The sequence below is a fragment of the Corvus kubaryi genome, unplaced genomic scaffold, assembly GCF_017639235.1.
Source record: "Corvus kubaryi isolate FWS band 111438036 unplaced genomic scaffold, C.kubaryi_AGA036_p1.0 136, whole genome shotgun sequence".
In the NCBI taxonomy this organism is placed as follows: Eukaryota; Metazoa; Chordata; class Aves; order Passeriformes; family Corvidae; genus Corvus; species Corvus kubaryi.
Window position 1 is genome coordinate 1,769,931 of NW_024580670.1, and position 24,819 is coordinate 1,794,749.

The 24,819-nt window shown below is 47.6% G+C and overlaps 1 long non-coding RNA gene across 1 annotated transcript in view; it reads left to right on the forward strand.

Moving 5' to 3' along the window:
- The first annotated feature begins 9,112 nt into the window (after positions 1 to 9,112).
- The window catches only part of LOC121657638, a 129,149-nt gene continuing 113,442 nt past the window's right edge, over positions 9,113 to 24,819 (forward strand). The window contains exon 1 of the long non-coding RNA XR_006013679.1: positions 9,113 to 9,462. This is a non-coding gene — a long non-coding RNA (uncharacterized LOC121657638). The remainder of the gene's footprint in view (positions 9,463 to 24,819) is intronic.

Here is a 24,819-nt window from a genome sequence, read left to right on the forward strand (position 1 = left end):
ACATCCCTCCTTCCAGCGTTCGGATCCAGGGTTAACAACCCTTCCCTCCATCCTTCGCATCCAGGGTTAACATCCCTTCCTCCCATCCTTCGGATCCAGGGCTAACAACCCTTTCCTTCTATCCTTCGTACCCAGAGTGAACATCGCCTTCCATCCTTTGGCTCCGGGGTTTTATCTTCCATCGTTTGGCTTCAGGGTTAACAACCCGTCCGTCCTTAGGCATTAAAGTTAACAGCCCCCTCCAGTGGCACACACGTCCCCGGCACACACTCTGCAAGTCACTGGGGCTGGCGTGAGCAGTGTCACCATCCCGATACATAACCTGCGTCTAAGGAAGAGCGTGGACCTGCTGAGTAACTTCCCACCTGCCCTTTGAATCCTGGTTCTAAATTTTTTCAAACTTCATTCAGAGTGGCATGACGGTGTGGTGACAAAGTGCTGTGGCCTGCCGGGAATCAAACGTTTGAGTTTCTGTGCTCTGTAGAGAGGCAAACCTCGAGCCAAGTAGACGGGGACTCACACCCGCAGAGGGTGCTGGGCACTGCCCAGGCTCCCCAAGGAATGGGCACGGCCCCGAGGCTGCCAGAGCTCCAGGAGCGTTTGGACAGCGCTGCCAGGGATGCCCAGGGTGGGGTTGTTGGGGTGTCTGTGCAGGGCCAGGAGCTGGACTGGGTGATCCTGTGGGTCCCTTCCAACTCAGGATATTCCATGGCTCTGTGAACCGTAATTCTGTGTGCTCTGTGAGCCTGAAATTCAAGAATTTAAAGCTGTCTGTGTAAGCCCTCTGATATGTTCTGCTTCCCATTCTTTCCTGGTTTTCTGTCTTGTCTCTATTTCCAGTTATCTTAGTTTGGAGTTATTGACTTACACATTTTCCACCGGTTCTTCTCCCAACCTTGGTCTCTACCCACTTCTCTGGCCAAGTTCCCAGGGTGCCCTGGTTGAATCCTCATGTTGGATCTTAGGTATAGTTTTAGTCTGTGTTAGACAAGGAGTTTGTGGCTGAAGCTGTGGCAGTGATATAAAAATCAGCTTTTCTTCATGCCTTGAGATCTTTATTTCCTGATTTTTTTATTATTCACTTCAGGAATGGAAAGGAAACCTGTGGCAGGATGGTGCTATGCTGCCTCATCCCTTTATTGTGCCCTTTATTAAGATCATGGTAATTCTGTGTTCCTCAGCAAGGACCTGTGATGCTTTTATTGACAAAACTCCAAAAGTACATGGGATATTCTTCATTCTCCTGCTCTGCACAAAGCGTTGCAATCTGTGGGCAGAGTTTGCTGAGCACAACCTGGGTGAAAAGGCCCTGCTGTCCATGACAGACAGAGCTCAGCACCTCCTCCAGGCATGTCCTGAAGTGGTACCTTATCAGGAAATTATTTTAAAGATTGGTTTAACAATTTTTAATAGGTGTTAACAATAAGTTAAATATGTAACAAATATGGTTTGCAGTTAATGCTTCAGATTTCCTCCTGAGGCAATGAATTTTTTTCTGAGAGCCCAGAAGGTCACTTGGGTAACAGTAAAAGTGAAGTTTTTCATACATAAGGAAATTGAATTTTCAGAAGGAACTCATCAATGTTGTCCAAAAAGACACTTTTCCTTTCACAGGGGCTGGTCTCATCTGTCTGGATGTTCCTTTCCCATCTATCACTTATTCCTGATGTGGAAATAATGCAATGGCAGATGCGTTTTGGAAAACCCACAATGTTTTGAATGGCTTCAGTTCTTTGTTTCAGGGTAGGGAATTTATTTTCACTTTCTTAGCAGCATAGATCCATCCTTGAAAGGCATAAACCTGATGGACCTAAAAGCTCCCTGCAAACAAAAAGGAGGAGAAATACAGTAAGCATTAAAATTTTACAATCTTAAGCTGGTGTCTTCATTTCTAGGCAGTTTTCACAACATCAAAACACCAGGAATGAGAATAATGTTGAGATGGGAGTTAAAACATCTTTCATTCCTACAGGCTGCAAATGAGTGTTTTAGTGCAGGAAGGAGCCAAATGAGTTGATGGCTTAGCCGGGGTTTCTCCCCCAGGCTGTGAGGTGCCAACAGCTCCGGAGGAGCTGCTGCAGGACCTCCTGGTGCAAGGGGAAGGTTTGCACTGAGGCGGACGGGCAGTGGATTTTCCTCTCTGTGTCATCTTTCAGGAACTGCTTGAGCTACAACCTCTGCCAATACTTTCCTGTCCGGCAGAACTGAGTACTCTTCCAAAACATTCCTCCTGCTCAAGCGGCTTTAAAAGAGAAGTTACCAGGAAAATGAGATTTCCCACTGTTTGGGCTTTTCGATTGCCTCTTTGTTCTCATCTTCTCTCCTCTTGTGCCCTCTGGCTTCATCCCCTTATTCCTCCATTGTCTTTGCATTCAGCTGCTTTCCTGGTTCATCTCTGTCTCCAAAAGTGCTGTGAAAGGAGTGTGACATTTGCTGCTGTTCCTGTGCCCACTCCTCCTGTTCCTTCCCTGGACCTGTTTGCAGCTCTGGGACAGAGACCTGGTTTGGATCGGTCCAGTGCCTGGCATTTTGCGGAGCAGGCCTTTAAACCTTTAAGAGGGTCTAAATTAGGTTGGATAATAATAAAACAATAGAGCCCTGGGTGACCTGTCACGCACGTCCGTGCCTTTTCTCTCTGGAGCAGACATCCTGCAATTAAGCTGCTTAACGTCCTGAGTGTGTGCATAATCCATTTCCCTGCACTGTGCTGTGGGATTCTGGCGTGCCTCTCTATACAGAAATACAAACTGCAAAGTGGCAGCAAGTGGGACTGACAGGCAGAAGGGGCACCATAAAAGATTCTTGCTCCTGGGCAGGTGAAAATCTTGCTCGGTCCCAACAGCAGCAGGTCCCGAGGGATGGGAGATCGGAATAAGTCTGTGGGCACAGTTTGGAACAGTCAGAATTTTTGGAGGTGTATGATTCTTGCTGAAGACTGATGTGTGAGTTTAGCAGAGGAAGAGATTCTGCAGTTTGTATGTTGTGCTAGCAGTTTCTTAGTGTGGACGACACTTTTTGTCAGTCAGGTGAACCCGGTGAGGTTTCTCTTCACTCAGGTTTTGGATGTGGATACTGAATTGCCTGAATGTGCTGGATTTATTCAGAAAGGTACCAGCACAGCACAAATTACCCACGAGTAACTGTGTAAGCCAATGACCAATTACCTCAATAACTAGCTATTTGCATAATGCACTCCCAATTATGCATGCGGGATAATAATTGCATGCACAACTGCTGTAAGTGATTGCAGGTGCAGCAGTGTGGCTGTGATCACGTGAGCATGGACTGCACAAACATCTGGGTGTGAGCAGCAACCACAGGGCTGCTACAGACCCAGGGATTTCGGGCTTTGTTTTGTCCTGGGAAGATCCTGCTCCCCGGATCACTCCCTGGAATTGCATGTGTTTTCCAGCTCTTCAGTAGCAAAGGCTGTTGTGGTTCCCCCTTCCTGTTAGTGACAACATGGAGGGAGATGGGAACAGCTGGATGGATTTATGCAGGGAATTCTATAATAAGGAGCTAAAATGCCACCCAGCAGTGTTTCTAAAGCAGGTCAGTCATTTCACACACTATTCCATCTTACATCTCGTATGTATTATTAATTGGGAAGCTTTTCCTTGTGGTTGATGTATCTTTCCCCAAATGATCTGTCGTGTGAATGTTTCATGAGGAGGGACTCTAATCTCATTTCATCACTTTGCAAGGAACCCCCCAAAGCTTCTTAGAAAGCCAAAGCTCCTTAAAGACAATTGAGGAGTTTCATTGCAAGCACACAATTTGTTTTTATTGCGAGAGTAAATGTGGTAACACACGGAGCATGACACTCCTGTCCAGCCCAGTCCTGTCGTGTGCTAATGGATGAACACCCATGGAAACATTTCTCTGCATCTCCTGATACCAGAAGTGATGCCCTGTCTCCAGTCAAACGCCTGCTGCTCCCAGCCATCCTGGAGCAGAGGTGCTGCTCAGACAGGGCAGCTCTCACAGGTGTGGGCTTAACTCGGGTTTTAAGAGCTGGATTTGCAATTCCTTATGGCCAGGATGTGAAGGAGCTTCTCCAGGCAGCATAGAGTTCTTCCTTCCTTCCCACCCCTTCGGCTGCTGCTTCCCATGTGCCCAGCCCAAAAACCAGCTCCTGGCCACCTTTTCTCCCCCCCTAGCTCTCCACTCTGAATATTTTGACCATGTCAAAGAATTGAATATTTCATTTGAAGTGAATTTTTCCTGTGTCTGGTTTGTTGAAACCTTCTTAGTGTGAAATTAACTTGGAAGCTCCTGGACCTGATGAGGAATTGAGCTGACATCTGTAGCTCTACAGATCTGCTTTGCAGAGAGAAATCCCCAATGGGGTGTTCCTTGGACAAACTAAGATCTTTTTAGCTCGGTATTTCTGTGCATTAACATTGGATTTTGCATCTCAATGATTATGGTTCGAGGATTTTTTTCCTGATTTGGTATGAAATAGATGAAATTCCTCTGCATTAGGTAAACTTACATATTTAATATCTTGCCTGCATATTTGCTGTATAGTGACGTTTAAAAAACCAAACACACCAATCCCATCCTTTATTGCCTCCCATCTATCTCTGAGACAAAGGTCTGTGCTCAGGAAAAAGTAGCACGAAGGTGAAGCAGGTAAAGCAGTTGCTTTGTCCTTCCCACATGTGGAGAAAGATCAGAGGCTGCTGCAAATCCATTTTACTCAAGGAATCAGTGATCTGCAACAAAAATCTTATGCTCATGGCCAATGGATACAATGGGAATTTGGAGACTTATCTGTATAAATGAATATATTGGTGTTTGTGCTGGGGGACTGGGCATGACTCTTTTGTAGCAGGTCCAGTGATAATCTGTTTTAACAGAAATAATCTTAATTGTAAGCTTGTCCCCTGTGTGTATGGGTGGGTGGCAGTTCCTGGAGCTCCTGGGAGCCCTGGGCTGGGATGAGCACAGAGGGAGATGTCACAGGAGTGACCCAGAGTTTTCCTTCTGGAGTTATGGTTCGGGAGGTGTCGATTCAGTTGTTGGGTCTGTCACACACACAGGCATGGCCTTGGCTGAGCTGTGAAACTGCTCCTCCTCTGTGAAATGAGGCTTCACAGGCTTTGAATTTCCCTCTCTTGTCTGTTGTGGTTGTAGTCCCTCAGTCCCCACAGTCCCTGTGGTGTTTCTCCCTGGGAGGAAGCACAGCCACTGCTCTGAGAACTGTATTTTACATGGCATAGCCTGAACTGTAGCTCTATTAATACAAAGATAAACAGAATTTAAATTCAGTTTGACCTTCTGTGGCAGCTGTGACAAAGCGTGGCATGTTTGAAGTCTGGATACAATTATTTGGAATTGCTAAACACCACACTTCAGTCATGACCTTTAGCTGGCACCGAGGCCAAAGGAGGGCCCTGATTTTAACTTCTGAACTGCAAATCACCCCATTGGAAAGAGACTTCAGAAGCCATTATAATCACAGGGAATGTTTGAAAGTGTGTAGAAGCTATAAGCAAAATATTTCTTTTACACACTTGTCTGCATTTAAGCCATAAATCTGTCTACTATGAGAGTGTTTTACTGGTGTAGAGAAGACAAGTAAGCTGAGATCATAGCCGACATGTCCTATAAGGCTTTACTGAAAATCATTGCTTTTTAATCCCTTTATCCCTGTTATTTCCTACCACTGTGAAAATCCAGCGGCAGGAAAGCTGGCACAGTGTAGGACAGATGCATAATATGTAATGCTAAGCAGGCAAAAATCCCTCTGTTTGTATAATGCTCCAAACACATTAGAAATGTCAATGTTAGTGCTGAGTGTCCTACATAAACACAAATAAATTATCAATACTCAGCTGATCATACAAACCTTGTTGGATGTGGTGTCTTGATATATGAATAATCATTTAATTAGTCAGTGGAAGATGTCCCTGCTCATGGCAGGGGGTTGAAATGAGATGATCTGAAAGGTCCAACCCAAACCGTTCTCCGTGATAATTAAAATCACCCAGAAAAGTTGACCTAGAGTAGTTTATATTGAGTTGTGTGCTTCAGGTGTCCAACACCTGATCTCACACCTTTGATTTTTTCTTTTCCTTGAGTTATTTTTCCCTGCATAAACACTGAAAACCCGCTTAGACAGTAGGATGGAGCCGGAATGTCCCGAGGGCATCTGGAAATGTTCAGGTGCATGATTGCTTCCGTGATCTCCACATTAAAGCCTCCTCCTGGCTGGAGTACAAATTTAATCAGCTGAGCTACATCCTCTCTGGCTGGAAGGTCTGGGAGCCCTGAAGTTGGCTGGGCAGGGCACTGGTGGGGGCTGTTTGTACTACGAGGGTGAGGATGGCTGCAGTGGAAGAGCTCGAGGAGGGCTCCCGGCAGCGGCGGTGACAGCGAGACACCACGATGCTCCTCGTGTTCAGGGAAATGGGCGATTTGTAGGAGTTTTCTCTTCCTTACATGTGTGTTTTGAGAGGGAATGTTTGAAGATGCACTTGGCAGTAAGTGCAGTGCTGTGTGTGAGATTCGCGTGAGCAGCAACAGCAACAGTTTCCTCCCAAAGGGAATTGCAGCGACTCCAGCTCATCCTGCCTGGCTGGTGTGGAGCAAGGACAGAGCCTCTGCCCAATGCCCAGCTGCTCCTCGTTGCCTTAGGGTGGCATTAGGGGCACCCCCAATCCTTTGGATTATCGAGTGTTTAATGAGGAAGATCAGAAATTGTGTGTTTCTCTCTGGTTGCCCAGAGCAGCTGTGGCTGCCCCTGGATCCCTGGCAGTGTCCAAGGCCAGGCTGGACAGGGCTTGGAGCAGCCTGGGAGAGTGGAAGGTGTCCCTGCCCATGGCAGGGGGTGGAATGGGATGAGCTTTAAGGTCCCTTCCAAACCAAACGTTCTGGGATTTTGTGATCCTGTGATTCTCCTGCTCTCCCAGGGAGGAGATTGGATTGATGGGCTCTTCTGACATGCTGAGCATAACTCAGTTCCTGTTGGAATCAGAGGTTTTATTGTCCAGGCAGCAGAAGTGCAACAGGGCCTGAGCTTTGCTCAAGTGGCACCCACCTGGTGCGGGACAGGCTGGTCCTTGCACACCCACCCCAGCATTCCCTGCATCCTTCCCCCTGCTCCTACCTCTCCTCTTTTACCAGCCAAGGTTATTAAACTGCTGTTTCTACAGTTCAGGCTGCAAATTGGAGCTAATTAACATGTGCACAACCTCTTCTCTGTGTTATTGACCATGGAGGACAAAGCCTTTGAGCCACCTCTTCCTCTCTCGCCTTGCTCTGTGTGCTTCCCTGGCAGCTTTGCCAGAGCAGCTCCCAGGCTGGAGCATGGCTTTTCCAAAAGGGCAGCTGTAGGGACACAACCCCAACTGGATAAATTAGAATTTGTCTGATCTTTTAATCTACGGCAAGAGAACATATGGAGCATCGTGGCAGAGTCAGTTTGAGATTTTGACAACAAAAATATGGGTTCTTTCAGCCATAATAATTTAAAACAATGGTTCATTTTTGTGCTGCTGCTGACATACAGTAGAAACTGTGAGAGACTGACAGGTTCTGGAGCTGTTCTCATCCCACTTTAAAAACATGGGCCTTAGGAAATGACTTTGTACCCAACCAACAAGCAGATTTCCAATTATTTTACTAAATAAATACAAGTATTCTATAAAAGGAGCTGTGACTCTTAGAAGGTATTTTTCCATACGATGAAGTCAATCAAAGGGAATGTGCTGCTTTCAGATAATGTTCCGGGAAGGAATGCAGAGAGCAGAGCTGAGGAGCTGCCATGCTGAGTCCCAGAGCAGAGGAGCCCTCGGAGGCCCCGCCTGCTCCAACAGCCCCAGATCCCCCTCTGCCCCCAGCCATCCACGGCTTCCTACAGCCCCTCCAGCTCCTGCACTGCTCAGAGTTTTATTTAAGTTTTCATTTTTTTATTCAAAGGGATAGAGACATTTTACAGTCCATCAGTGACTGTTACGTTGCATTTCAGCATCCCACCATCCCCATTTGTGGCAGGGCTGTGATATCGGATCATGGAATGGTTTGGGTTGGGAGGAACCTTAAAAGCCGTCTCATTCCACCCCCTGCCATGGGCAGGGACATCTTCCACTATCCCAGATTGCTCCAAGCCCCATCTAACATGGCCTGGGACACTTCAGGGATGGAGCAGCTTCTCTGGGCACCTGGTTTATGGGGAACAAAGAACTCCAGAGCAGAGCATGTATTTGGCCAACTTCAGATCAGAAGTTTGTGGTCGGGCTGGGAACTGAACCCAAAGATTTTGAGTTACTAATCCAGGCCTGGTTGATCACCCAACCCTGGGAGTTATCAAAATACATTTAAAGGGTTTTTATATCTTGTGTGGAACTGTGGCCTTGTGCTGTTGATGCTCAGGGGGTGGCTGAGCAGAGCTGCTTCCCGCTGGTCTGGCTGCCTGTGGCTTTCACATGCAAACTGCAAGGCCAGAGGAGGCTGCTGGCCAAGGAGCCTCTGTCCTTATGTGCTGGGCCATGGGGGTGACTGTCCATCATCCCAGGAGGGTCACTGAGTACCCACACATCAGGTGCTTGTCAAAATCCTACACCAAACCCCTCTGCTTTTGACCTGGAAATCCATGCAAGGAAGCCAACAGGAGACCTGGTTGTACATGAGGAATGCCAGAGCACAGGCCAAGGTGAAACCCAACAGAATGGTAAAATATCAGTGAAAAGGCTGAGTCTCCTGTGTATTTTAAAGCATTTACTAGAACTTAACAGAGCATTATCCCTCGCTAAGGAATGATAGGATGGCTGCAAGAGCAGCTCCTATAGACCCTGCTCCTATAAAATTGAGTTGGTTTTATATCTAGTAAATTTTAAAGGCCTTTCTTTAGACTTATGGATTTATTAAAAATAAAAAAAAAAAGGTTTATTCTTGATGTCTGGAGCACATTATTGCAGTAACCTCACTGCTGGACCACAGCTTTGGCACAACACACACATCCATAATGAGGGACTGCCTGTTCTGGGGAGGTTTTATTACAAAAGAAAGTGCACAAGTATATTAGGAAGAAAGGGGTAAAATAGAGAAGTCTATTTTTTTGGCAAAGCCTTGTATTATAGATCTCATTTCTCTGGTTGCAGCTGCCTTTAGGCACTCATTTCAGCGAGCTGCTCTGTTCTGCTTAGCTGTAGATGCTTCCCAAATTTCCTCTTTGGTGAAACAGGCATTTGTGCAGGTTCCCCATAAAAATGACTGATTTGGGTTTTACCAGGAGCTCTGGCACTTCTCCACTACAAGAAAGAATTGCATTTATGGAGAGGTTTATCAAGATGGGAATAGTGAAACAAGCATTTTAAATGTCCAGCAGAACCCTCTGTCTTCCCCCAAACAAGCCTCCCTGGGCAGGAATTTCAGCCATTCTGGAATGAGAGCCTCCTGAAAGGAATCTGTTTCCCTGTGGGACTGCCCAGCTTTCAGCCCTGCTTCTGGGGGAAGGTAAGAGAGCTCTGTTTTCATTTACTATTTATGAGATGTGCGTTCCTATTGCCAAGTGACCACAGGATTCGGTGCTTTTAAGAATCTGCAAATGAGATGAAGCTCATTATTTTTTAATGTAAAAGGGATTATTGCAAGGGGACTGCAGGGATATGTAACCTCAGAGATGGCTCTTGCTGGGGGATAGATTTTGAGGCTTTTGCTTCAGGAAGCCAGTAAAGAACACGGAGTATTTTCCAGTCATTCTGCTCAGCATCTAAAAGCAGTATTTATTAGGAATAGCTCTAAAGGGGATTTTTTTTTTTAATTGCAGACTTGTAGGAAATTGCCCTCCTTACGTGTGCATTTTACTGTGCAGTGTTGAGAGAAATGCAGGGGCATGTTTCCAAAATAAATCTTTTTCTTAATAAGCAAAAAATCCTTATTATCCACTCCTGCCCCCACACATTGGAGCTGATCTCAGGGTCCTGAGGGACAGCAAAGGCTGGAAGCACAAATGCAGCTTGTTCCTCAGATTTCTGGGTGCCAGGGGTGCTCTGAGCCCCTGCTCCCAGCCCTCCCTGCAGGTCACACACAGGGTTGATGCATAACCTGAATGTTTTTCAGGCGTGTCTGTGTGAGACAGAGCTGTCAACAGGTGGCAAAGGCACTGCAGCTGCAGGAGAGGGCACCTGATTTAACAGCGTGTCGAAGGCAGCTCAAACTGTGACAGAAAAGAGTAAATGTAAGGAAAATATCAGAACTGTGCTGCATGGGGGAAGGATCAAGGGGCATTGAGCAACTGCTGAGCACTTTCTGGAGTCACATCCCTGCTCCCCCAGCAGCCTGGGATGTGCAGGGAGCAGGCACAGGCCACTGCCCTCTGCACAGCACAGCCACTGCTGCCTCTCCAGGACAGCAAGGCAGCATTTAGCAGGATGTCTGTAGGGATTTGCTGACCAGCTGCCAGGGAACATGCACTTGCAGTCCTTAGGTGCCTTTTAAGACCCCAGACTAATTTCCTTCCCCGTGTTCCTGCTCTCCTGAGCTCATGCTCCACAAATGCAGTAATTGCAGGCATTTGTTTTGAACCACACAAGTCTGAGCTCCAGAGTAAGTTTTATTTACTGCAATTATATCTGGCAGGTAATTTCTAGTAAACCCAGGGAAATGATTAACCTCCCACTAAATTCATGAACAGAAAAATAGGGCAAATTGATCAAATAAGCTGTTTCCTACACAATAAAAAAAATATTACAAATATAACATCCTGGAACAGAAATAGCTCCGATGAAACCATAAAGACAAGCAGGAACCTGCTAGAGGCATCTGTGCAGGGTTTTTAAATGGGGATTCGTTTCTTGCTTATCTCCCAACCATGAATTATTATTATTTCATCCACTGCTGCTCGTGGAGCTGCTTCAGCTGTGCCCATACCTTGTGTCACAGATGAGTGACTTGTGTCGCCTAAAGAATCATAGGCAAAGGTATCAGCAAAAGGGGATTGAATTTAAATTTGCCAGAGTGTGATTGAACAAAGTTTGATGGCAAGTTCTACTCTATTCATTCCTGCATGGATGAATTCTGCAAAGGAAAATGGAGTGAGAATTGATTTAAAATGATTTACACTGAGACTAAAGAGCCAAAAGGGTCAGGGAGACCCTCCTGTTGAGTCATGAGGAGCAGAGTGGAATTTCTTTCTCATTTGAGTTTGGATAAGAGGAAAAGACAGCCTGGGGCATGAAAGCATCCATCTGGACAGGTCACAGAATGCTGGAAGCAGAACTGCCCTTTTTTGATTTCCACAGCAGTATCTGTGTGCATTCCCTCCGGAGGGAGTGTTTGAAAACCATCCTGCAGCAGTGGCTGAAGGAGCTGCCACAGGGCTGGGGGCCCTTGTACAATAATGCACAGCATTCCCATTTTCCAGCTCAAAGCACTGCTTTGTGTGACCTCGTGTCACTTTAAGCTCCGTTATCCATCTCCATCTGGGGGCTGAGGGGAGCTTTATCCCAGCCTGGCTTGGGAAGCGTGGCAGCAAATGGGAAGTGAGGAGGGGTTGCTTATCACTCATGGAAAAGGCTCTTCCCAGCCTCCTCTGTGGTGCTCCCCAGACTCCAGATAGAGAATAACGTCACTCAGAGGCCCAGATTTTCCTCCTCCTTTGGAATGATGGTAACCAGGAGTGACAAGCTGCGAGCTGGAGGTGATCCATCATGTGGCACCTCTGTCCCCCTCCCCCTGCACTGCTGCCCAGGCTGGGCACAGTGTGATTCCAGCTGCTTTCTGCTTGCCTTGAGCTGGGGCAAGTCAGGAGATGTGTCATCTGGGGAGGGCTATGCCCATTCTCCAAGGCTGCTGGGTTTGCTCTGCCCACCTGGGATCAGCCTGGGTGGGTACAAAGTGGGCATATGGTGGGTATATGGCAGCCAGAGCTTTGCCAGGCTGGCAGTGTGCAGGTTTGAGGGCTTCTTGCTCCTCCTTGTCCTCTCCCAGGCACAGCTTCCTCTCTGAGCCTGACTGATGGTTGATCCCTTCGAGTTTCCCAAACAAACAGGAGCAATTACTCCCCGATTAAAACCCCGGGCAGCCAGGCTGTGCAAATGGAGATAACCATTTATCTGCGCTGCTTCCTGCCTGGCCCTGGGGCTCAGCCTCCATCAGGCTGCAGTGTTTGCTCCTGCTGGGACTGCAGCAGTGTGGGATGGGGAGGGCAGGGGAGCAGGGCAGGGGTGGCTGTGGGGCTGCCCAGGGTGACGAGGGTCAGGACACGGGGCTGTGCTGGCCCCTCATGGCACAAGGTGCTCCTGCAGCAAGCAGGGACAGCCAAGTGACCGCTGCTCTCTTCAGCTTCAGGCCGAGGGCAGCCCGTGTGTCCCATCCCACAGGACACCTGCACTGCTGCTGCTGGCACTGGGGATGTAAAACTGATGCGTTTGAGTTCCAGGGGACACCCCTGGCACAACACTGCTGGGCTGTCAGCACTGCTGTCAGGAGCTGAGGTGCTCCTTCCTGGGGCACTAGAATAAATTGGTTTTGAAGTTGCACTGCAGAGGTTCAGGTTGGATATCAGGAAAAAATTCTTTACTGAAAGAGTGGCTGAACATCGGCGTGGGCTGCGCAGGGCAGTGGTGGAGTCACCTCCCTGGAAGTGTTCAAAAAGTAGATGCAGCACTCTGAGATGTGCTGTGAAGGTTGGACTTGATGATCTTGAAGGTCTTTTCCATCCTTAATGATTCTGTGACCTTGGGTGATAAGTACCACGCTGAAGGAAGCTTCTAGAACTTCCGCCTTAAATCTGTCTTCTATGGCTTTTAGGTACGTTCCCTATTTCCCAGTATTTCCACATCATACAGAGTTGTGTTATTTGTATCTCTTCCCTCTCTTCCAGGCTCCATCCTCTTGAATGCTTGACCAAATTCATGATGAAATAAATTCTGTGTATATTGCTAAAGTTTATTCTGCTGTTGAAACATTGTACAGAAATCTTTTGTCTGTCCTGAAACTTCAGACAGATCTTTGCTTCTTTTAAAATAGCCTTTGAAATGTTTTTCATCCAAACGAGTGAAATAGCAAGAATAATAGAGGTTGTAGAATTTGTAGCTACTATAGTTTCCTGCTTCTCCAAATGCTTTTGGAAATGCTGATTGATTTGTAACAAAGCTTGAAATGTCACCAGGAGGAATGAATGAAAAATACACTTCTCTAATGTATGTTGAAGTTGAAATTGGCTCAAAGTTTTAACCTTTAGAGGTGCTTTTTTCCTTTTCTTCCCTTTTTTAACTTTTCACAGCAGTCAAGGAGTTGGAAAGATAACCAGGAACAAAATGCACATAGAGGAAATGAATAAATTATGCTCTTATTTTTGGCACATTTACAAGAGAGACATTTTAAAACTCCACTTCAGTGACAAAAGAAAGGATTGCTCTACTTAAAATAAAGCTTCTGGTACAGAGGAATGCTGGTGAGGGCTGATGGATCCCTGGCCTGGCTCAATTCTGCAGCTCCTTGAGAGGGGCAAAAAGCCCTGACTGTGCCCACAAACACCCCCAGAGCCTGCAGAAAGGGGCTCTGCTGGGGCTGTCCTGGGCAGCATGGGATCATTCCTACCTTGGTCAGTGGTGGGAATGTGGCTGGGAGAGCGGGAGCCACGTCCTGGCAGTGTTTCCTCCCCAGCTGGGTTTGTTGGTTCAACTGGCAGTGCAGTGTCTCAGTGAGCTGGGGGTGTGTTTGGGCAGGAATAATAACAAGGCTTTGCCTGCTCTAGAATTTGCAGTAATTGGAACTGCAGAATTAGGTAAACATGCTTTGAAACCCATCCAATTTCAGATCCAGCAAGATGACCCTTCTGGGACCCTGAGGCTGCTCCAGGGCCACCAGCTCGTCTGTGTTTTGTCCCTGTTCTCACTGGTTGTGTTCCAGTCCTCCCCAGTGCTCAACGTTTGTCACTCAGGTTAGAAATGTCTGGTGCTTTCTAGGGTTTGCTGCTTTTCTTTTTCCTGATGAATTTACTCTCTGGAGTATGAAACAATAACAAAAGCCTCGGGACCTGCAATCAGTCTGTGCTGGAAGATGTGCAGCAGCTGGAGCTGCAGTGCTGGGAGAATGTGGCTCCTTGGGCCTCACCCTCCCCATCTTCTTCCTCAGTAACCACTGATATTTTGGCAGCTTTAAAGCCAAACAGGAGCTGAGCAGTAAGTGGGACCTGAGTGCATTTTGTTGTCACTGAGAACCAGTGAGGTGGCTCATCCTCCCTGCCCCAACAGTACCTGTGAGGTTCCAGCTCAGTGCTGCAGCAGAATGGTGCAAAACTGCTGACAAATGTGGTGTTCCAGCTTTTGTCCAGGATTTTGTGGATAGAAACCAGGGCCCTTCTTTTCATCCAGCTCCCTCTCCCCCGTACCAAGAGCTGCTCCCTGTGGTGATGCTGTGATGGTGAGGAGAGGTGGGAGGCAAGAGGTACTGAGCAAAACCAGGTAACACCAGGAATAAAAACTGCAGGTTCTCAAGTTCCAGTTCATTCCAGTACCCTGAAACTCGCTGCCCCACTGGAGGTGGAGCAACCCAAGCTGATACTGTGGGGTGTGTGTGAACACTGGCGTTGGAGGAAGGTCAGGAGGGAGCTGCATTGCAAATGAATGAAATGAATCCTGGATCAGTAATTACAGGGCTTTCTCACCTTGTTCCTAGACATTTTTTTAGCAGAAAAAGGCTCAAGATGAATCCACCTATCTCATTTCAGCCTCATGATGTGTTTGTTCAACATAAAAAATCGATGTTGAACTAGAATTTTGTGGGGAAGGAGAAGGTCCATGGGGATTACATTCCTGTTCAGTGCAATTTCTTGTTTTACTGCTGCATAGCCTGGCTGGTTAATAAGGTCTCCTTGAATGGGAGTCTGTATTACTGCTGTGCTGGTATGTGAAAATCAATCCTTGTAAATTTATTGGTGGCCACGTGCTCTCTTTGCTGTTGTTATAATTGGGGCTGTCATTGATTGACAGCAGCCAATAATCAAAAGCACTTTTGCAATTCTGATCCCCATCAAACACCAAGGGCAGGGAGTGTCCTTGTGCCTCACACTCTTCCCTGGAGCTTGGATCATTCCACAGATTACTGGGATGAAGGAACTTGCCTGGCATTGAGAGGAAGCAGCTGGGATGGCAATGGAAGGGCTGAGCCTTTGCTGAGACAACACGGATAACACCCAAATCCTTCCCTTTGGGTTAATGAAATCCTTTCTCCCTGGATCTAACATGAGCCCACTGAAGCACCTGACAGGAATTCTTCCTCTGACTTTGTGTTGGGACAATGGGCAGTTAATGATAGTTGTGTACTTGGCTGGGGAAGGGTGATAAGGAGAGGAAAATCTGCATCCTTTGGAAGCAGTACATCCATTCCCTGGATTCCTGTCTGGGCCTTTTATCTGATTGGGGGAATGAAAAGGAGATGACTTCAGAGAAATCTGAGTGTGATAATCTTCTCAGAAATCTGAGTGGGGCAGAAGCAGCCTGCTGGAAGGGGATCAGTCCTGGGCTTCCCAGACATGTTGTCTGAGAGATTTCGGGAACAGCCAGGGGAGCTCCTCAGTCAGGCACCAGACTGGCTCCAGAAGGGCTCCATCCTTCATGGTTTCAAACCCCCGAGTCAAGTCAGTTATAGCACTTGATTACCTTTTAGCTCCCAGCATCTGATTGAAAAGGTTTGATTACTGAATGTGAACTGGGATTAATTTGGTTAGGGCACCAAAACTAATGGCATTTAAAGGAATTAGCTTTGGATATCAAAATGTAAGCCTGAGAGAAAACCTCCTCCTTGCCTCTTGCAAGAAACACCTGCTATAGGTTTGACCTATAGCAGCTCAGTTCAGTATGTGGTGCTCATGAAAAACAAATTTGCCTTTACCTGCATACATTAAATTTCTCTTCCCTTGGCTGATAATCCTCTGCATGTTGGCATCCTGACTGCTCTAAAGATTTTTGAATTAATGTTGAAATTATTCATTTGGGTGGTAGGAGCATCTGTTCCAGTGTTATATCCGTGTCTGGTATTTCTTCATTATATATGGGATGATGCACTAGAAAGGCACTTGAGATGCAGGTTATAAAAATACCACAAAGGCAGGGAAGGCATTTGTTGAAGAGTGCTCAGTGAGTTCGGATGCATTTCATTTAGGAACAATCACATACAGGTGGGTGATAGTTAGTGTTGGGGCCACAGGGATTAATTTGGGAAAGTCTGCAGAGGCAGCAGTCGCTGGTAGCTGGTTCTGACACGGCTGTGGGCCAGGGGAGCATAGCTTTGGTCAGTGGGAGTTGGGGTTCAAAATGGGGGCCTGGGGGACCACAGAGCTGGGCTGAGGGAGCCTGGGGAGTCCCAGGGAGGAAGGTCTTGGGTCAGCGGGTGTCACACGGGGCTCACGGGGCAGTGGTGGCAGCGGGCAGGGGACAGGGGAGGTACCAGGAGGAGCTGGGGGAGGAGCAGATGGAAGGGGTGGAGCTCCCAGGGACGCCTGGCAGGGCTGTGGGACAAGGTGAGGACTGGACCCGCTGACCACTGATGGATAAAGTTCTGCTGGCCGGGATCTGCAGCTCGGAGGGGCTGGGTGTGGGTTCAGCGATGCAGGACGAGGGCTGATGTCCCCGTGGGCTGTGTCAGTCCCGTGGGGTGACTCCAAGGGAAAATATGGCCATCACAGCTCCAGGCTTAGGAGCCGCTTTCATGGCGGACCATGAAACCCTTCAGTTAAGATTAAACTCCGTCTCTCCAAAGGCTTATCCTGAGTGTTGCAAGCTGTAAATCACTGGGCTCTACTCGGGGCTGGGGTCAGGTATCAGGTTAGGGTTCAAATCAGCAGCGTCAGAAACCCATTTTACTCTTGATCCTCTCAATCCCTGCTGGGGATAAAAGGCTTATCATTAGTTATCAAAAGATAGCAATGGCTCCCTCAGCTGTGTTCAAGCCCAGGTTTGTACAGATATTAGATGAATTTTCAGAGGAACAAAGTGCTCAAGAACTTGATTCATGGGTGGATTTTGGCCTATGTTTTATAGGTCTTCAAGGAACCACCAGAAACCCATTTTTCCTGCTCTGTGTTTTGAAGTTTAACCCTGTGGTACAGGAGCTGTTGGCAGACACTCAGCTCCGAAGGAAATATGAACCATTTGTCAAGGAAAGGAGCAGCACGTATTTTAACCCTCCAGCCCTGCAGGCTTTCAGATATTACCCAATAAAACAAGCTCATCCACTTTTCTTCTTGAAACCCCAAACCTAATTTTAAGTCTGTTTTCTCTATAGAGTTCACCCTATAACTTTTCTCCTCCTGGAAGGCATCCCAAGCCCAGGAGCTCTGGCTGGCTGGGTGATAACCCTGTCCCTATTGCCCTCTCTGATTGGAGCCCTAAGCCAAGCCCCAAATCCCCACCAGGAACATCCCTCTGCCACCTCCCCATGGCTCCTCATCCTCAGGGCCTCAGTCATTCCAGGCTTGGCGTTGGTTTGAGGAGAGGCACTTGAGTGTGGGAAATGGGGAAGAGGAGAACAAAGAGGGAGGAAGTGGAAGAAGTCTGAGAATGAAGAGTAGAAGGAATTTTGGGGGAGGGTTTCACATCTTTCTCAACCTCCACGTTTCCTGCAGGATGCAAAATGCACAGCTGAGGGCCCCTGATCTCCACAGCCTGAGGTTTTCTTGGCTTGAAATCCTGATCTGGGCCAAATTCCAAGCATTTGCTCATTTAGATGAGTAAATCTAAGAGAAATTAAAGATGAAGATGTATTATCAGTCTTAACTTCTATGTAATACTGGTGCATGCCTATGATTTTGTCATTACATCGGTTCTTGAGATGTAGAAATTGCTTGCACTAATTTAATTCTTGCTCTATTTTATTGCATTTTTGCGTTGCTTCCTTGACCCTGGGTCTCTTTGCTGAGTTACAATACATTTTTACAATTTTCCCTTGAATATCTGTGTCTTCAGGAATATCAAATGTGGCATATCCATTCCCTTTCACGTGGAACCAACCATGAAAACCCATGACAGGGACAGTGCCTGGGGTGAGGCACAGGCAGGGTGGCTGTGGGGGGTCACGCTTTGAAAGCATCTTATAAAGTAAATGGGGTTTTTTACCCAGCAAGCTCTAACTTTCCTTCATTTGTTATTTGTTTTATCCCAACACAGTTTGGGTTGATTCAAAGTAAAATTCTCTCACTTTTTTTTTTTTTTTTTTTCTGTGGGGGGTGTGCATTGATGATTTAATGATCTTGAGAGTCGGTTTGTGTGTCAGGAAGTGGCAGTGTCCCCATTCCTGGAGGGACTTCAAAGCTGTGTGGATGTGGCACTTGGGGACATGGGTAAGGGGTGGCCTTGGCTGTGCTGGGGGATAGTTGGACTCGATGGTTGTGGATGGATTTCTGAACCTAAATGATTCTGTGATTCTCTGTAATGGCTCTGGCTCTTGTGGTGTCTTTAATAACCCCTCCTGTTGCCACTGCCAAAGGCAGGACAGGCTGATGGCTGGGCCACTGGGCTAATCCAGAAGGACTTTTCTTATATTCTTATTTTAGGATCTAAAACCTGCATTCTAATCTCTGTTCAGGCATTGCTCTGGCCTCCACCCCAACAGGGTGTCCCAGCCTGCCCAAGGACTGAAACATTTGCTCAAGTTGCTTTGCATCCTGCCTTTCATCAAGTGATACACTTAATTAAAATCTACACTCCACTGGCAGCGGCGGAGCAGAGCTGAGTTCACATCCTGAGTTCTGCTTCAAAGGAAAACATCGTGGGAAATTGTGTATTTTATATCACTGGCCTTTATGTGGTGGTTAATAACCGTGGTTATTGGAGAGCAGAAAACGTCTCTGATACTCTGTCCTTTAAACAAAAGGATTTAAAGATTGCCAGGCCATTAGTAACTCCTCCTTTTTAGAGAATAAATAAAGGCTCACAGCTCTTGCTGTGCAGTTCAGAATGGGATATTTGATGCTTCAGAGTATTCCAAGCAGTGGTTCTGTAACGTATCATTGAGCCCTTCTCCATCGGGAGTGAGAGCAGCAGGGATGTGAACATTACCCAGGAGCTCCCTGGAATCCCCACGGACACTCTGCCCCACCTGCACACATCCCCAGCCTGGGGAAAGGTGCTGCTGAGTGGAGGCAGTTCTGTGTGTTCAGGGGGTCCTGTTCAGCCTGGAATGAAATCCCAGCTCTTTGTTGGAAGCCTGGCCCAGCTTGTGCCCCTCAGCACAGGCAGAGTCCATGTTCCTGGAGAACCAGACCCACCTCCTGCCCCCAGACTGGGAGTCACCAAGGGTTCCTCTGCACTGGACAGGGGAGATGCCCACGTGGTGGTCAGTGACACTGCACATTGTCTAGTTTTGTCCCCAACACTGGGCAATGTCCCACCTGGCAGCTGGCACTGCAGCCAGTCCACAGCAGAAAGGTTCTGGATTTGTTCTGGAACGTGTCTGATTCTCTGTGAGCAGCTCTGCAGGGCGAGCATCCCTCAGCTGATCTGTTGGCATCATCTTCCTGCCCCTGCCTCTCCTTGGGATGCACGTGGGAACAGCTCAGGTGCAGCAAGGACGTGGCAGTGGCTGCCTGGAAGGCAGTGGCATCCCTGAGTGAGTCAGACATGCAGGATCCTCAGGGGGTTTCAGTGGCCATGTGTCTGTGAAAATTAACTTATTCCTGGCTGTTCCCACTGCATCTCTAGATTATAACAAGCCTAGGTGTGTTTAAATGCAATTTGTAAAACTGCTCCTGCTGGCACCTGCATTGATGCTGCTGGGAGGTTCCTCCCAGGGGCTCTGATTGCAGTCTGGGGTTTTTTTTAGCCCAAAAGATCTGAGGGCTGGGTGGATTCTTTATTTCTCTCACCTGGCTGGGATAGAGCAAACGCTGAAAGCTGCCCAGGCTGAGCCCCAGGGACAGCCCTGCCTGCACCCTCCAGCTGGAGCTGCTGGGCAGGGCAGACACCCAGCTGGGGGATATAACCCCAGAGAGTATTTCTTCATCCTTAGATGCACCTGGGTGTTGGAGTGGCTCGGTTTTGCCATTTTCTGGCTCTGGCCGAGTGCTGATGCACTTGAGAGGCCCCCTGGAGCTCTTTGTCCTTCTTGTGGGGTGCTGGGTGCTGCCTCTGAGGAGCAGGGAGCTGCTGGTGCACTTCAAGTAAGGCTTGGAGCAGTGAAGGTCGCTGTGATTTCACAGAGGGATCTTGCTGATAATAAGTAAAACAAGTTTGTCTTTTTGCTGGCAGTGAGGGGGATGCCTAGAAAGACATTAAAAATAGCTACAGCGAATCTGCTGTGCTCCTTGCAGCTTCTGAATTGTTGTGCTATTAATAATGTGCTCCAGACATCCATAGAGCTCCCACCCCTCCCTCCAGTGGATGTCAAGGAGCCGTAGATAACCCAGTGTTATCAAACTTGTGCGGCCATGCAGAACTTTATAGGGACCTGTGCATTTATATGCTGGAAGATAAGTACATTATTACCGAGGATTTCATGCAAATGAAGGGTTATTGTGCTGTAACACTGTCAGATCATTACAATTTTCTGCTTTAATAACTTCTTGAAGGGGCTTTAAGAGCCCAAGTGGAATTTCAGAGGAATGCCCTGTGTTGCAGGTACGTGTGCTCTGCTCTGTGTGTCCCCCCTGCCCTGGGGAGCAGAGGGGTTGTGCCTTGCCTGGCTGGGCTGTCCCTAAGAATTTCTGTGCAGCCCCACCCGTGCTCTGTGTGAGCAGAATCATTTTGGTTAAGTAGAAAAATATTGTATTCATTTAAATATTGTAACATCTGATACAGCTGCAATGCTCTGATATTAATGGCCCACTTGAGGCCAATCCTTCTTCTCAAAGGGCTTTTTGGTCGCCAATTCATCATGCAGGCATCAGGCAAAGAGTTATCATTCACTTTTTTTTTTTTTTTTTTTGTGAAGGACAGATATTGATATTCTCCCACGATATGGGAATAGATCCCTTATCAGCAGTGCTGAGGTGCAGGCTGGGAGCAGAGGAATCTCCTCTGACCGACAGCCCTGTGTAGTTCAGATAGCTCTGCTTTTCCCTAGAGCGCTCAGGGAATGCTCAGACGTTACGGTTTCAGCCTAAAAAGCTACATTTTTGTTGAGTTTTGTGTCCTTCCTTCCCTGTGCCCAGCAGGAGACATAGTTTGGTCTGGGCAATGTGAGTTCCCATGCCTTGAAATCCCTTGGATGTTAACTGGAGGCAGGGACAGATGTCTTGGATGGTCCAAGGCTTGCTCCTGGGGCCAGGAGGAGCAGAGCAAGGGCTGCTCCTGGGTGTTGAGCTGGGCTTGTCTTGCAGCTCTTCTCCAGTCTCCCAGTGAGACTTTGAGCCATTTGCTGAGGCCCCTTGTGCTTCCTTTTTCCAGCTTTCCTTTCACGGGCAAGTCTCTTATGCCAGCCAGGAGTGCAGCGCGACAGAAACCCTTTTTAGGGTTTATTTGTGTGTGGCCCAGCTGGCTCCTCCCTGTGCATGAGGCCTTGGTGACAGGGCACCCCCTCCCCAGGACCTGCTGCCAGTGAAAACCCAGAACTGAAATGTTCCTGCTCAGCTGGGTGCTGCAGAACCACGGGGAAAGTGAAAAGCTTCCAGGCTGAAAGCTCCTCAGAGGGAGCAGGGCTTCCTCCCCTCTTTGGGAGCCAGGAATGCCAGAGGCAGTGGAATCCTGAAGCCTGCAACCCTGCTGATATAAAATGCAAGGCAAGGGATCATTAAAAACCCAAGTCTGTATGGTTTTTGGGAGGTCCAAGAATGTTCTCCTGTGGTAGTGCTCCAGGTCTGCTCTAGAAAGTATCTAGTAAATGCCAGGAAAATTAATGAACTGCTTTTGGCTGCTGGGGCTCCAGTGATGGGTGACTTGGAGCAGCAATGAACAGGTCCTGGTGCTGCCAGCTGAGGTCTGAGCGTGATTACGTGGGACAGAATTGATTGATTTTCCATGTCTAAATTATTCACAAGCTTAGTCATTGCTTTTGGAGCTGATAATTTCACTGGGGCTCGGGACCTGCCATATTATGGCTTATAAGAAGTTTAACCATTAGTGAAGTCTTGGGCAATAAATCACCGTGGTGCTGTGCTGCTCTTAAAATGTCATTGGAGCACAGTGTGGCTGAAACAGGAGAAGCATGGAGGATTGGAACAGCTTCCCAGAGAGGCTGGGAGGACACATCCCTGGAAGTGTCAGCTCTTTTCCCACTTTTCCCTCCCAAAAGCCACGAGCTGCCTGCAGGAAGTCCCAAGGAATGATTTGAAATGTCTGAGACAGCAGAGCTAGGACTGGTCTGTAGGTGTTGCATTAATTTTTAATACATATATAAGTGGAATTCTGGTGACTGGAGTTTTGTCCTGAGCACTGTGCTGTGAAACTCACACTTGCTGTGCTGGACTTTGGAGCATTTTGGGGGAGATTTGGTTTGTTCTGAGTCTGGGTTTCATTATCTCATCCAGGCTTCACCAAGTGAAGGGTAAGGTTGTGATCATCTAAACTCGAGGCATGCCCAAGTATAGAGTCACCTGAAATAGCTTTCCCCTGGTGTGACTGGAGGCTGAGCAGATCACATTTGATTTCTGCACTCATAAGAAGGTTCCTTTAAATGAGTTTAAACTACTTGGCAGAAAAAATGACATTTAAAATTCAGTGAACAGTGTATAACTGGGATCCCTAATTTAGCGGGGCACTGGGGGGGTGTGAATGTGCCCAGCCCTGGGTGGTGTCCTGCCTTCTCATTAGCAGGAATGCTCATGTGTTATCCTGGGAAAACGTGGGGTTCCCACTCACAAAGCACCTGGGCCCCCGTCACACACCCCTGCAACACCCTCCCGACCCTCTCCCCGTGGGCAGCAGAGAACTTGGATTATTTTGAGTGGTTGAGGGGAAGAAGCAGGAATCAAATGCAGCTCAAGCCTATTCTGTAGGCTGGTGAGTGGTTCCTGTGCTCAGCTGGTGGGTTTGGTTACACTTTTACAAAGCTGCCTCTCGGAGGTGGTTACCTCCATAAATAGTACAAGAAAGAAGTGTTGCTCTCAAGAAATGGGGTTTCCCTCTGACAGCTGCTCTGGGATTGGTGCCTCAGGCTGATGGGAGTGGGGAGGGGGGGCTGCTTTGCCATTCTTCCCCTCAGAAGTTGTTGTAGTGTGTCAAAAAGTGCTATTTTTCCCTGGCATATGGAGCGGAGCGTGCCTGCCTCCCAATGTGACCTATATAAAGACAGAGTCAAAGCTATTACTGTGCCATGCTGGAGGTTCTGTGTTTCTAGGCTTAGTCAAAAAAAAAAAAGGAGAAATCCAGTTTTTTAATAGACAATGAGAATGGAGAGCAGAATGCAACCCCATCAGCCCTCCTGCCTCTGTGAGGATGCGGCTCTGGGTAATGCCCTGCAAATGCCTTTCCATGCCATGACAAGGCTCAGAGCTGGGCTGATTTTTTTCTCACAGCAATAATAATATAATATTTAAAAAGAGAAGGCTCTGGGGAGACTTTAGAGCTCTTTCCAGTCCCTAAAGGGGCTCCAGGAAAGCTGGAGAGGGACTTGGGACAAGGGATGGAGGGACAGGACACAGGGAATGGCTTCAGGTTTAGGTGAGACGTTAGAAAAAGATTCTTCCCTGGGAGGGCAGGCCCTGGCACAGGGTGCCCAGAGCAGCTGTGGCTGCCCCTGGATCCCTGGCAGTGCCCAAGACCAGGCTGGATGGGGTTTGGGGCAGCCTGGGGGAGTGGAAGGTGTCCCTGCCCATGGCAGGGGTGGCACTGGATGGGCTTTAAGGTTCCTCCCAGTCCAAGCCATTCCATGATTTTCCATATGTGCCGTGTTCTGGCTGCTCTTCCTGGACACTGCAGGTTTATTCCAGCACGTGGTCATCTGGAAAGAACGTTTTTGGCCTTGAGTCTGTCCCACTGCCACGTGTCCCCTTGGGCATCAGGTACTCTTAATTTGCAGTTTCGAGCCTTGCAATTGCAATGTATTTATTAGCATAGAGGATTTCTCCTGACAGTTTAATGATGCTGATTCAGCTCTCTCATCAGAGCAGAACTGTTTGCTCTCCATCCAGAGCAGATCTACTGATCTGGATATGGGGAATTTTTTGATGGACAAAGACTTTTTGGTCAGGAACTTTGGTCAGATTCCCAGAAAGGTTTTCCAGCACTGCCAAACCCCTGAGAAATGGGCTAAAAGTGTAAAGGGTATTTCTTCTCATTTATTTCTGTGTGTTCAAAGGGAGGGAAAATCAGGAGAAATGTGAAGGTGAGCATGATTCCTTAGCACCCATGGAACTGCTCTTTAATCTTGGAGTTTATTGTGTAATCACAAGAGGTGAGTGGGGAACCTGCAGCAGAACTCCCTCACAAGGCTCTGCTGTAAATCTCTCGAACTGTCCTCTCCCAACCTGGGATGTATTTAGAGCCCCTTGAGTGAGTTACAGATTTACCTTAATTCCCTGTAGTTTCCTATATAACCACACAGCTGCCCATTCTGTTTTATTATAAAAACACTTTTAATAACTCTATATATAATTAAATAGTACTTGTTAACCTCCATTCTGGTCATGGTTCTGAGCGGATTGAATTTCCCTTGCACTGAGAAACCCAACCCTTCCTTTCCCATTCCTGATTCTCCTGTGATGTTATCATTTAACCACAGGGTTCACACCCAATTTGTCACAATTCTTCTGCCTGAACTCCTTCACTTCTTTCATGGTCCCTGTGACAGTTTTGGAGTTTGGAATTTGTCCTGGCACAACATTTTCATCCAGAGCCTTGACGTTCCTTCAGCTCCTTCTGTTCTCTCTACATAATTAAAGAAGTTGAAATCTGCAAAGATGGACACTGAATCAACCCAGAGAGATAAAGATGT